Raw genomic sequence first — 10,962 nt, forward strand, 5'->3', positions numbered from 1 at the left:
TCATGTAATGTAACATCAATTGAGATAGTATCAGTGGTTAAGTACTGTAAAACTATTTTATCATATTTAAAAGACCAAGCATTCCTCCAGGTACCTTGCCACTTATTCAAAATTATATAATACATTTGTGATTGTATGTGGATGAGTTATATCATGCAAGGTGAAATTATGAACTCATTTTTATTTTTATTTGGAAATTAAGCATAACATAAGGAGATGTGATTGTGTTGGGGTGGACTTGTGATGCCCTAATTTTGGTTGTCAACTTGACTACATATGAATCAACTAAAATTCAACAAACTGGGCACTCTTCTTACGGCTTTTCTAAACAATCAGATTATCTGAAGGAAGAAGACCCACCCTAAACCTAAACAATCAGATTATCTGAAGGAAGAAGACCCACCCTAAACCTAAACAATCAGATTATCTGAAGGAAGACCCACCCTAAACCTAAACCATCAGATTATCTGAAGGAAGACCCACCCTAAACCTAAACCAGATTATCTGAAGGAAGAAGACCCACCCTAAACCTAGGCCACATCTTCTGATAGATGTGGAAGAAGGAAAATGCTTTTTCCGAATTGTCCTCACTCTCCCTGGCAAGTTCATCTATCCTAATGCTGTAGTCAGTACCAAATCTAGTTCTTCAGGATCCCAATGTAGACCGAAAACCAGTAATTATCCAAGAATTCTCCTGGGCTCTAGCACCAGACTGGGACTGACTGCAGAGACATGTAGTCTTGTAGACTGGCTGAACTACCAGATTCTCGGCTTTTCTGTCATGAGACAGCCACTGGTGGACTACTCAGACTGCATCCTATATGGCAGTGTGTGAGTCTGTGTGTGTGTGGAGGTAGGGAGGGTGTTCATTCTATTTAGGTAACTAAAACATACATGAGAACCCAGAAAAGGACTGAAATATGTTAAGACTTATATATCACTAAAAGTAATCATTAAATGGCCCTGGCAAAGGATGCTATCAATACTACATCATACCTGTGTTTTTGAAGAAAGGAGGACACAGTTAGGATGTTTCAAAGGCTATACATGTTTTGTTTTGTTTTGTTTTTAAAAAAAAAAGTACTGAGGGACTCCAGAGCAGCCTGGAAGAGGTGAATTGAACCCTTTTTGAGTTTCAACTACAATGTTTCTGAGACGCTATTGAAACAGGAAATAAATACAATGTTAGCCAATATCTAAGAGCAAAATATCATCTAGCTGTTGATTTCATAGAATTATTTATTTTAATACTAAATGTTGGATATGGGGACCTCAATGAACAGCATTAAAGCTATCACAATTCATTATGGGAATCGTTTCTTTTCAGACTTAGAACAGACAACAAAGATTGATCAAACTGGTAAACCCTATGCTATATTTTATATAACAGAACTTAATTCTTGAAAGCCCTATATACTATATAGCCTTTGAATCATATTAATTTTTTCAGTGCTGGGACAAAAACCAGGGACTCATGGATGTTAGGCAAACACTGAACCACAGAACCGGCCTCATTAGCAACTATTCTGATTAAGGTCCAAAGTTCCATATGCAAGGTCAAATTTAAATAATAGGAACAAATTTTAATTCATTATTTCAATAATGAATTTAATATTTTAATTCATTATTTTCTGTATTATATAGCATATGTGGGGACTATTTTAGGGCAATGAGTACTGACACTATAAAAAGCAGAAGCAGGGGCCTACTTAAAACCTTTTCCCATTTGTGTTTACTATGTAGCCATTTGTTCATCTTATTACAGAAAAACACAACATACAGTACCATCCTCCTAAAGTCCACTATTAAACCTGAAGTCCAGTGGTGCACATCTGTAAACTTAGCACTTAGGAGTGTGAGGTAGGATCTTAAGAGTTCAAGGTCATTGGGCTGGAAAGATGGCTTAGTGGTTAGGAGCACTTACTGCTCTTGCAGAAGGACCCAGGTTTGGTTCCCAGCACACACATGGTAGATTACAACTGTCTGTCAATTTCTAGGATACTGATTTAACACCCTCTTCGGGTCTCTAAGGGCAACACATATACATGCAGATAAAAACACTCACAAAATATTTTTTTTAAGAGTTCAAGGCCAGCCTGGTCTATACAAGACCCTGTCTCAAGAGAAAGAAAAGAAAAATTAAAAAATAAAAAAAATTAAATCAATCCTGATTCTCAATTCACAACCCCAGCAAGAAAGCCTGAAAGTCAAAATGCCCATGGACCTTAATAAAGACCTAGTCTCAAAAGATCCTGATTCTCAATTCACAACCCCAGCAAGAAAGCCTGAAAGTCAAAATGCCCATGGACCTTAATAAAGACCTAGTCTCAAAAGTCCCTCACTCTATACTTTGCTGTTGAACAGATTTCCATGGGCCCTTAAAAGCAACTCGCCTACTTCAAGGATCTCTGACTAATATATAAAATGCTTTAGTCATCTCACATATGTTGTTGTACCTCACTTGACCAGATTATCAGATGAAATTCTCCTGTCTCAGATAGGACTAGAATTCACAGCTTTCAGAATCCAGAAAGCCTACTCATCACAACAGAGAAAAATACAACCTGGTGCCAAGACCCTGCATGGATCCCACAAAATACAACAAAATGTATCTATGGTGCCCTTGGCTTCCCCAGTGTTCCTTCTATAAGGTTAATAGCAGGTGACTCTATGGCTTCCTGGATTACATCTGAGCCATGCTGCTATGCACTGCTATGCCTGTACTCAGCTAACTGACTCTGAAACTCCCCTCCCTAAATAGAAAGAACCTAGAGAGTCTCTTGTGTGATATTTTATTCTGACAAAGCTTGTTTGGAGTCAGAGGGTAGAGCTAACCACTAGTTAACCATAGAGGTCTGAAGGTTTGTACAGAGAGGAAACAGAAAGTGATAAGGCGAGGCAGAGACAGGACCTCAACACAGAAGAGGTAAGAGTGACTGTGGCTGCTGCCCTGCTTCTCTCATCTTTCAGGTTTTACCCCAGTATTTGACTCCTGGTTTTTACTGATAAGATTAATTAGATTCACGCATCAAGAGTCTATGAATGTGTTCAACTTTTTGACAGTGCGACACAACAACACTGTCACTACGAAGTTTACACTTGGGACTCACACACTGAGTTATAAAAATTAAGCTCTCATGTTTTAAGTTCATAATTTTGTGTTGGGGTGAATTACAGTTACCTCCAAGGCACAGGCTGGACACACGTAAAGGCACAGTCAGAGCTACTACCACTCCCCAGTTCTGGTTATAGCAAAACTGGCTACATTCTTCGGGTCTTGATTAAGCTGACTGACTTGTCAGTGGCAAAGCAGAAGGGTTAAATAGATATGGTGAGCAACTCTGAGGAAACTGCTCAATGAATCAGAGACTAGAGGGCTCAGTGCCTAGCCAAGCAAGAGAAGCATCTGCTTCACCAGAGAGGTAACACCACATCATTAGCAATGGCACGCTGGGGTCTGCTATCCCTACACTGCTACCTTCCCTTACATATACTTCTCTATAATCCCAGCCCTACATTGAGGTCTACAAACGAAGCAACAGAAACAAGTAGATGCTGCAGCATTTGTCAAGGACATTCTTGTTTTCTTTGTGGTGCTGGGGATGGAGCCCAAGACCTTCTCACACTAGGCAAATGCTCTACCAATAGGTTAGATGTCTAGCCCCATATGGGACCATGCAGACCACCAGGACCTTGTCAGGTAGAAAAACCAAATGAAAAAGAAAAGATGGCAAGAACAGCCAGTGCGGAGGTCTCAGACGCCTGCAGTCTGAGGAAACAAGATCATCTGAGGAGTTGGCGAGCAAGCAGAGAGCAACCCAAGAACACAAGAGAAGGAGTCGTCCAGCCACCAATCCAGGTCTCTAGCCCCTAGACCCTGGGGGCACATTACATGCCTCACCCCTCCAGCCACTAAAGCCCCAGGGACCAGGCAGCTGCCTTTCCCTGCTCGCTCACCAAGAAAACCAGCCCCTGCGACCCCAACAACCACCGGAGTCATAAGCCCACCCTGCACCAACAGGGAACAGCCACTGGAACCAGAGACTGGACAACAGCCTCTTTCTCGCTAAGAAAACCATCCCATGTGACACCAACAACCACCAGAGCCATAAGCCCACCCTACACCAATTGGGAACAGCTGCTCCCTGAGACAGAACCCACTAACACCAACTGGACTAAGCTGTTCCTGGAGAAACAGAGCCCATCAGCACCAATTTGACCAAGAACTCCAAGTGGACCAAGACTACCAACTGGAACAAGAGAGGCACCCTCAGACACAGACACCTCCTGCACCAAGCGGAGGAAAAGATGAGTAAACGCCAGTGCAAAAATACAGGCAACATAAAGACCTATTTGACACCATCAGAACCTAGTGGTTCTACACCTGCAAAACCTGAGCATGCCAATGCAGAAGAAGCAGAAGAATTCAATCCTAAAAATGAGTTTAAGATGATGATAGAGGCCCTTAAAGAGGAAATGAAAAATTCCCTGAAAGAAGAAAGGAAAAACTCCCTTAAAGAAAAAATGAAAAATTCCCTTAAAGAAATGAAAGAAAAAACGAACAAAAAATTGGAAGAAATCAAAGAAAGCCAAGAAAAAGGAATTAAAAAGATGAAGGAAACAATTCAAGATTTAAAAACTGAAATCGAGACAATAAAGAAGACACAAACAGAGGGAATACTGGAAATAGAAAATCTGACTAAACAAACAGGAACTATAGATGTAAGCATAACCAAGAGAATGCAAGAGATGGAACAGAGAATCTCAGAAATGAAAAGGGAGAGATAACAACAGACAATGAGGAAACCCAGAGAATCATCAGGCCATACTTCAAAAACCTGTACTCCACAAAATTGGAAAATCTGAAAGAAATGGACAATTTTCTGGATAGGTACCACATACCAAAGTTAAATCATGACCAGATAAACTATTTAAATAGACTAAGGAAATAGAAATGGTCATTAAAATTTCCCAACCACCAAAAGAAGCCCAAAACCAGATGGTTTCAGTGCAGAACTCTAACAGATTTTCAAAGAAGAGCTAATTCCAATACTATTCAAACTGTTCCACACAATAGAAACAGAAGGAACATTACCAAACTCTTTTTATGAGGCTACAGTTACCCTGATACACAAACCACACAAAGATGCAACAAAGAAAGAGAATTACAGACCAATCTCCCTCATGAACTTTGATGCAAAAATACTCAATAAAATATTGGCAAACCGAATCCAAGAACACAGAAAAAAAATTATCCACCATGATGAAGTCGGCTTCATCCCAGGGATGCAAGGATGGTTCAACATAAGAAAATCTGTCAATGTAATACACCATATAAACAAACTGAAAGAAAAAAAAAAAAAACACATGATCATCTCATTAGATACTGAAAAAGTCTTTGACAAAATCCAACACCTCTTCATGATTAAGGCTCTAGAGAGATCAGGAATACAGGGAACATACCTAAACATAATAAAGGCAATTTACAGCAAGCCAACAGTCACCATCAAATTAAACGGAGAGAAACTCAAAGCGATTCCACTAAAATCAGGAACAAAACAAGGCTGTGTACTCTCCCCATATTTATTCAATATAGTATTTGAAGTTCTAGCTAGAGAAATAAGACAATTAAAGGAGATCAAAGGGATAGAAATCGGAATGTAAAGAAAGAAGTCAAGCTTTCACTATTTGCAGACAATATGATAGTTTACATAAGTGACCTCAAAAATTCTACCTGGGAAATCCTACAGCTGATAAACACCTTCAGTAATGTGGTAGGATACAAGATTAACTCAAAAAAATCAGTAGCTCTTCTATACACAAATGATAAAAGGGCTGAGAAATAAATCAGAAAAACATCACCCTTTACAATAGCTACAAATGATATAAAATACCTTGGGATAACACTAACTAAACAAGTGAAAGACCTGTACGATAAGAACTTTAAGTCTCTGAAGAAAGAAAATGAAGAAGATATCAGAAAGTGGAAAGATCTCCCATGCTCATGGATAGGCAGGATTAACATAGTAAAAATGGCAATCTTACCAAAAGCAATCTACAGATTCAATGCAACCCCCATCAAAATCCCAACACAATTCTTCACAGACTTGGAAAGAACAATAGTCAACTTCATGTGGAAAAACAAAAAACCCAGGGCAGCTAAAAGAATCCTGTTTAATAAAGCAACCTCTGGAGGTATCATCATCCCTGACCTCAAGCTCTACTATAGAGCTATAGTAATAAAAACAGCTTGGTACTGGCATAAAAACCAACATGTAGACCAATGGAATCGAACTGAAGACCTTGACATTAATCCACACACATATGAACATCTGGTTTTTGACAAAGAAGTCAAAACTGTACCATGGAAAAAAGAAAGTATCTTCAACAAATGGTGCTGGCATAACTGGATGTCAACATGTAGAAGATTGCAAATAGATCCATATCTGTCACCATGCACAAAACTCAAGTCCAAGTGGATCAAAGACCTCAACGTAAATCCAGTTACATTGAACTTGATAGAAGAGAAAGTAGGAAATAGTCTTGAATGCATTGGCACAGGAGACCACTTCCTAAATATAACACCAATAGCAGACACTGAGAGCAACAATTAATAAATGGGACCTCTTGAAACTGAGAAGCTCTCTCTCTCTCACACACACACACATACTCAAATAATAAACAGGCCTAGGTGTGGAGGACCAGGAAGCAAGACAGATGGATCACTGTGATTCCAGGGCCAGTCTGGTACTGACTCTTAGGCCAACCAACCACTGTTACACAGAAAGACCCTGTCTCAATATTAGTAACAATAATAAGCTTAAGGATATTTGAGCCAATTGACCAAAGGTGAGTTTTGGAGCAACATGGAAATCTGCTTTTTCACACTGACTTTTTTTTTTCTTTCTTTCTTTCTTTTTTTTTTTTTTGGTTTTTCAAGACAGGGTTTCTCTGTATAGGTTTGCACCTTCCTGAAACTCACTCTGTAGCCCCAGGCTGGCCTTGAACTCACAAAGATCCGCCTGCCTCTGCCTCCCGAGTGCTGGGATTAAAGGCATGCACCACCACTGCCCGGCTTTACAGTGACATTTTTTAACCCAGAAGTTACTTATCAAAATTAAAATTCTTTTAAATGTACAGAAAATTGCAAAATAACATGCCTTTTTCACTAGAGATACTTGATGTATGTAAGATAGTATAAAAATGTTTGTTCAATCACATTTGTCCCATTTTTAAAGTAAGCATGTTGAAGGGTACATCATGAAACTAATGGCTATATATCTAGGGAATTTCCCAATGGAGCTCTCTTCCACTGGTATATATTTTTTAATTTGTCTCATGTGGGTGTCTCTTCTATTCGGTGATTGGGTAGAACAGCAATCTGTATCATGAACGTTCAAGTTGGCTTATTATAACTGTCAGTTAATGGAACGTGAATCCAGCCATTTAATTCCACCAAATTGAAGTTGTCGAATTTCTTGAAAGCTGTGAAAATCATTTCCTACTCTGACTGAGATTTTACTTGAAGTGTAGCCTTCAACAGATTTGTAGTCTGCATAAATATATATATGTCTTCACTGTTATTTTTCTGAACTAGATGTTCACTAAACGAGGCTGATGCCATGAGATTGTTGGTGAGTTTCTCGACTCATCTTGTGAATGGTCACTCCAAACATGGCTTGCACAGTGACAGTGACCAACGGCTTAGGACCCAATCTCCCTTACTGTCCTTCCCACTGCTTAGGATCAGACCAGGACCAGGAGGTGTCTTGTTCAGTATTTTGGTTTTTGTTTTGTTTTGTTTTTCCGAGACTGTTTCTCTGCCTAGCTCTGGCTGTCCTGGAACGTACTTTGTAGACCAGGCTGACCTCGAACTTTAGAGGTCTGCTTGCCTTTGCCTCCAAAGTGCTGGGAATGAAGGCGTGCACCACCATGCCTGGCCAGTGTGGTCGTTTTTAAATTATTCTGGGCTGACACGATTCTGGCTCTCAGGCTTACAACAGGCCCGCCCACTCCCACTGTGACTTGGTGAATCTAGACTTCCTCAGCTGTACATTAATATTTTTGTTTAATCATACTCGGACAATTTTTCTTGTTGGGAACATCTCATTCTGTTGTCACAGCTAGCCCAGATCTCACAGGCTCAAGCTATCTTGTTCCTCAGTCTCAGCAGGTAGGACTAACCCATCAGCTCTCATCGGCTAAGTTATTGCTGTGACTTTAATGGATAAATCCAAAGGAGGAAGACCTCAAAGTTCGAATAGTTTAACATATGGTTGTCTTACAATGGTTGAGCTTGGTACACGGATAGAAAGAGATCACATAAAGCAAGAAACCAACAAATATTGTCTTCTCTAATAAAATCTAGATTTAAAAACAAAAAGGCCAGGCACAGTGGTTCATGCGTGCTTGTAATCCAAGCACCAGGGAAGCTGAAGCTTGACTGTACTGGGTAACACAGTGTCAGGCTAGCCTTGACTACAGACCTTGTCTCAAAAATGAATAAATAAAATAATCATCATAATGGAGCTAAGAGATGGCTCAGAAATTAAGAACACTGGCTGCTCTTTCGAAGGACCAGGATTCAATTCCCAGCACCAACAGAGCAGCTCATGACAATCTGTAACTCCAGTTACAGGGAATCTGATATCCTCTTCTGGCCTCCATGGAAATTCCACTCACAGGGTGCACAGATCTACACTCAGACAAAATACCCATACATATTAAAAACAATAACAACAGTTTTTTAAAATAATAGTAATAATAAGAAAAGAAATAAAAAAAAATGAGGCTGGAGAGATGCAGAATGGTAAGTGCTGCTCTTTCAGAGGAACAGCTGTTTCAGCACGACAACAGGTAGCTCACAGCTACCTGTAAGTCCAGCTTCAGGTGATCATTAATTCACCCTCTTCTGGCCTCTACAGAAAGGCATACGCACACCCAAAGATAGATACATATACATACACACACACACACACACACACACACACCTCTTTTTAAAGATTTTTTTTTTTTTTAATGTTTTGCCTGCATGTACATGGGGAGGCTAGTGCCCCTCCAGGCCAAAAGAGGATGTCCAATCCTCTGGAACTGGAATTACAGATGGTTTTGAACCACCTCATGGATGTTGGGAACTGAACCCAGGCCACCTACAAGAGCAACAAGTGCTCTAAAACAGAGCCATCTCTCCAGCCCCAATAAACTTTGTTTTTAAAGAAAAACCTATACGAGGGACTATTTAACAAAGAGATGAGAAGAGGCAAGAGAGCATAAGATCAAAATACACAATGTGCATGTATGAACATATAATGAAACCCATTGTTTTCCTGCAATTTAACACAACATAATGATTTTAAGTTTTCCTGAAACATGCCCCTCCACAGAGAAAATAATTAAGTTCAAATATAGTATTTTAGAAAAATAAAGCTCCATCCATTCCTTAACAGTGTTCCACTTATTCATTCAATTATGTGTACGTGTTTATGTGTACCACATGAGTGCAAGCGCCTGGTCTCTCCATCCCCTCATAGCTGGAGTTACGGTGTTATGAGCCACTAACAAGAGTGCTGGGAACCAAATTTGGGTCCTCCGGAAGTGCCATGTGAGCTCTTAACCACTAAGCCATCTCTCCAGCCCCTAATTCCAGTTTTTTATAAGCCATCACTTCAGTGCCAAGTTCCCTGTTTTTCACTTGTGAACACTTTATTGTTGGGATAAAGAGAAGGGGTAAGGGATGATTTGCGGTCTGCACAACACACGAATATGCACACCCTGAGCATTTACATTTTTCTCTGACTAAATGTAACATGCCAAAATGATGCATGATAGGTTAAAGAAAAAAAAAACCGAACTAATGGAATGTATCTGTTTCCCAAAGGGGGGGATGCTAAAATCTAATCGTTAATAGTGAGACGAGCTAGAAAGACATGGGTAAGAGGACATGAAAAAGAAGTCCCTCATCCTGAGACTTTTCCTGTCCATCAGATTCTACCCACTGCTCACCAGTAAGCGCCAGGATGGCCAGATCCGTGGGGCGATGGGTCGCCAAGCCGGACTCCAACGGCGGAAATCCTTTTCCTTCTGGAAAAGCAAAATTTTTGTAAGATTACCTTAAAGGCGTTCGAGGCAGCAAGGGCTATAGTCGAAGGCACAGGGAGAGAGAGCAAGGCACATTTAAGCGAAATGGCCCCCGCCGGGACCGGAGGACCGTTGGGTCCGAGCCTCTGAGAGGCGACGGGGTGAAACGCGCGGCTGGGGACGAGCGGGGTCCCCACGAAGGCCACCCCCGGGCCTCACTCCCCACCTCCGCCACCGCCCATCCCCTCACCCGGCCTCGCAGAGCCCGTCCAAGCCAGCCCGCCACCAGGGAGAAAAGAGAACGGGGCCGCGCGAAGCCACACCGGAAGAGACGGAGACAAGCTGAGGTTCACTTCCGCTTGCCGAGTCGGAACCTTTCCGGAATAGAAATTTCGGTTCCCTGGACCTGGGTGCAGATTGATTCCGAAGCGGGGGTTAAAAGCCGGGTCAAAGGACGAGACTGAAGTTAGAGCAAGATTTCTGGCGCAGACGGCCTTTCCCGATGACCAATCCCACAGCGAGGTTAAACACAGACCGAGAAGTACGGGGTCTCAGGAGGCTCACAAACCTTTCCTCCTGCCTCCTCTTGGTTCCTGTTCTTCCCTTGTTGACAAACTGCCAGATCTGTGACCCGCCTTATCGCCTGCACTCAACCACAGCAGTCTTTAGGCTTTTATTTGTATTGTCTGGACCTCATGCTAAATTCTAACCGTTGATGGTAAGACAGGCCAGAGGGACAGGGAAAATGAAGAAGACATGAAAAAGGAAAGAAACTCCTCCCCCTGAGACTTCCTGATGAAAATTTTAAAATGTGAACACAGGTGATAAACAGACAAAAATTGCTTACAAACAAAAGTTGTGTTTTCCTAAAGACATCTCAAACCA

The 10,962-nt window shown here is 41.1% G+C and overlaps 1 protein-coding gene across 2 annotated transcripts in view; it reads right to left on the reverse strand.

Moving 5' to 3' along the window:
* The window catches only part of LOC128119750 (zinc finger protein 26), a 30,849-nt gene extending 20,246 nt beyond the window's left edge, over positions 1-10,603 (reverse strand). Inside the window, exons 1-2 of one of the 2 annotated variants that reach the window (XM_052753284.1) lie at positions 10,401-10,603; positions 10,003-10,080 (exon numbers count right to left, since the gene is read on the reverse strand). The gene's annotated coding sequence lies outside the window, so the exon portion shown is untranslated. Of the gene's footprint in view, positions 1-10,002; positions 10,081-10,327 lie in introns of both variants that reach the window. The other variant, XM_052753277.1, reaches the window with a different exon arrangement.
* Between the last annotated feature and the right edge of the window lie 359 nt (positions 10,604-10,962).

The sequence above is a fragment of the Peromyscus californicus genome, unplaced genomic scaffold (assembly GCF_007827085.1).
Source record: "Peromyscus californicus insignis strain IS unplaced genomic scaffold, ASM782708v3 Scaffold_11__1_contigs__length_118956290, whole genome shotgun sequence".
NCBI classification, from domain to species: Eukaryota; Metazoa; Chordata; class Mammalia; order Rodentia; family Cricetidae; genus Peromyscus; species Peromyscus californicus.